The 2604-nt window shown below is 25.4% G+C and overlaps 1 long non-coding RNA gene across 1 annotated transcript; it reads left to right on the top strand.

The window, feature by feature from the left end:
- The first annotated feature begins 362 nt into the window (after positions 1 to 362).
- Positions 363 to 848, top strand: LOC131647736 (uncharacterized). Its single transcript, XR_009297929.1, has 2 exons — positions 363 to 500; positions 618 to 848. It is a non-coding gene; the product is annotated as an uncharacterized LOC131647736 (long non-coding RNA).
- Positions 849 to 2604: the final 1756 nt, after the last annotated feature.

The raw sequence follows: 2604 nt of genomic DNA, 5'->3' as shown, positions 1-2604 counted from the left end.
CACTCAAATTCTCCAAAATACCACAGAAATCTACCACATTGTGATTCCCCCTGTTCTTATAGAAATGACACCCAGTTTAATGTTTTTCACAATAAATATCATCCTATAAAATTTGTCGTGCTTTAACAAATTTCTCATATTCCCTATCACGTAAAGTTATAAAAGTAATTAAAATTTGATTAAAAATAATGAACAATTATGATTTGACAATATTTTAAGTGACCTCTTAACTAAGTGTGTTTAAGGAATAACATAACACATTAATTTCCTTAAGAGACATTCAATATTGATTCTTATTTTCGAAAGGCTTCTTACAACTTCTTATGTGTAGTTTTTTTTTTTTAAATTTAGTAGGAGTGCATGATCCCTACACATTATAAAATGATCAAATCTTGTTCTATACAAAACATCAAAAGAAGAAAATATGGCTGCTATTCTCAAGATTGTTTATGTTGTGGTTCTATTTCTCTTCATATTTCTTGTTGCAATGAACATTGAAGGTAAGCTTTTTTTTCTTCTTTTTTTCTTTACTTTCAAATTTTGTTATTTTACTTCTTGGTTTGTAAATAATCTTTTGTCTCATTAACATGACTAACTTATACTATTTTTCATTATAGCATTAGAGGAATGTATTCGTGATTCTGATTGTTCAAGGTGTGGTCCTCACTGTACTAAGAGGTGTTTCAATTTTAAGTGTAGATGTCTCATCCCAAGTGCACTCTGAGTACCGAATCCAAGAGAGAATAGTTTGTGTCTAAAATAAATGAATGAATTTGTACTCAAAAGAAATCTATGTAATATCGATTCCTCAATAATAATATTTCACAAATTATCACTTATTTATTACACTGACAAGGACTATATGATTTTTTAAACTTTTTTTGAAAGTTTTATTTTAAAAAAATTGCGTTTATGAGTTTTGTATTTCTAAGCAATGGAAATGAAAAAGAATGTTATTATTGTCATCTTCTTTCTTAATTCAGGAGGTATTCCAAGGCATGCAATTCAAATATATCACAACTTCTTTTAATATTAATAGTAGCCACTAATCTAGTTTGATTTTTATTAAAATGCAACTGGCAAAGTCAATGTTGAATGAAAAAAAAATATTTTTATTGATTGACGTTGTTCTTATTGTTTCCACATCTTGTTAATGTTAAATAGTAAAAGAAAATATTGTTATATTTTAAAATAACTTTCCAATGTTGTCAATTAAAAAAATATTTATAATATATTATTTTCTTCAGTTGACAACACTGAAAAATTTATTTAAAATGATATTGCAATTTTAAACAAGATCTTGAAAATTTTATTTAGAATATCTTCCTTTGTTTCATTATTGCATCACAAAAAAAATGGTGAATGGTAAAAAATACAAAAGAAAAAAGAAGAAAACTTCAGTATTTTTTCATTCATCGTTTTTTTATAGAATAGAAGTAATCTATTACCTCATTATTTTTAAAAACCGGAGAGAAAACTTTCTATTTTATTTAATTTTTTTATTTTAAAACTAAAAAACCTTTAGCTCGATTTTTAAACTCAACCAAAGGGTAAAGTAATCGAGTTCGTTGAATTTTTTTGCCGTCCATTTATATAGGATCAACACGCAAGATTTGTGTTCTTTACATAATATCTTGTCTTTATACATGATAAATTAATTTCCTTATCTAACATTTATTTAATTTTATATATCCAAATAAATTGAATGAGAAGCCATTCAAAATATCCTCCAATATAAAAAATGCAAAGAATTCCATCATTTGATCTTCTTCAAGGTTCACAAGGATAATGATGAAGTAGTTTCATGATTCTTCTTCAAAATTTACTTGAAAGTTTTTAACAAAAATAATGTAAAATTATTAAAATTAATTTGTATTCTAATATATATATATATATATATATATATATATATATATATATATATATATATATATATATATATATATATATATATATATATTTGTAAACAAAAATATCTACTTGTAAGTTCGAACCCATGTGCACTGCATTTTTTCTCTCGGTTATTTAACAATCAAGGGTAAAAGTAGAAACTTTTCGCGACGTCCTTTGTTACCTCACCTTTGAAACTGAGATAAAAGTCCTTTTTCAACCAAGATAAAATAGATTTTTCGTTGTTGTTGTGTGTGTGCGCGCGCGCGTGCGAGAGGGAGGTTGAATAAATCTTTCCTTTCTTAAAAAATTGTTTTGAAATCATAACTTGACAATAAAAATTTGAAGAGCTTTTAAAGATATTATACTTATTTGATTAACGTTATGAGGAATTTAAGGATTGCAAAAAATAGTGAATTTACTAACAAAATAATACGAGAGGTAATCTTTACATATTCGAATAGAGATATTTGAATGTAATTTGATAAATTAAGATAACAATCTAAGATCATAATTTCCCAGCATAATTAGCAACAAGAGTTATTCAAAAGATGATATCTAATACATAAATATGGTTAAACATCAAATTCCTATTAATAATAAATTAAACCTAACAACATGCAAAATACTAAAAAGAATAAAACTAATGCATGCAAATATAAGCACAAAGTAAAGAGACAGAATAAGAGAGAATGTACACCAGAGATTTACACT

The sequence above is a fragment of the Vicia villosa genome, linkage group LG2, assembly GCF_029867415.1.
Source record: "Vicia villosa cultivar HV-30 ecotype Madison, WI linkage group LG2, Vvil1.0, whole genome shotgun sequence".
NCBI lineage: Eukaryota > Viridiplantae > Streptophyta > Magnoliopsida > Fabales > Fabaceae > Vicia > Vicia villosa.
Note: the sequence above shows the minus strand (reverse complement) of the source record. Positions and strands in the feature narration are given on the sequence as shown.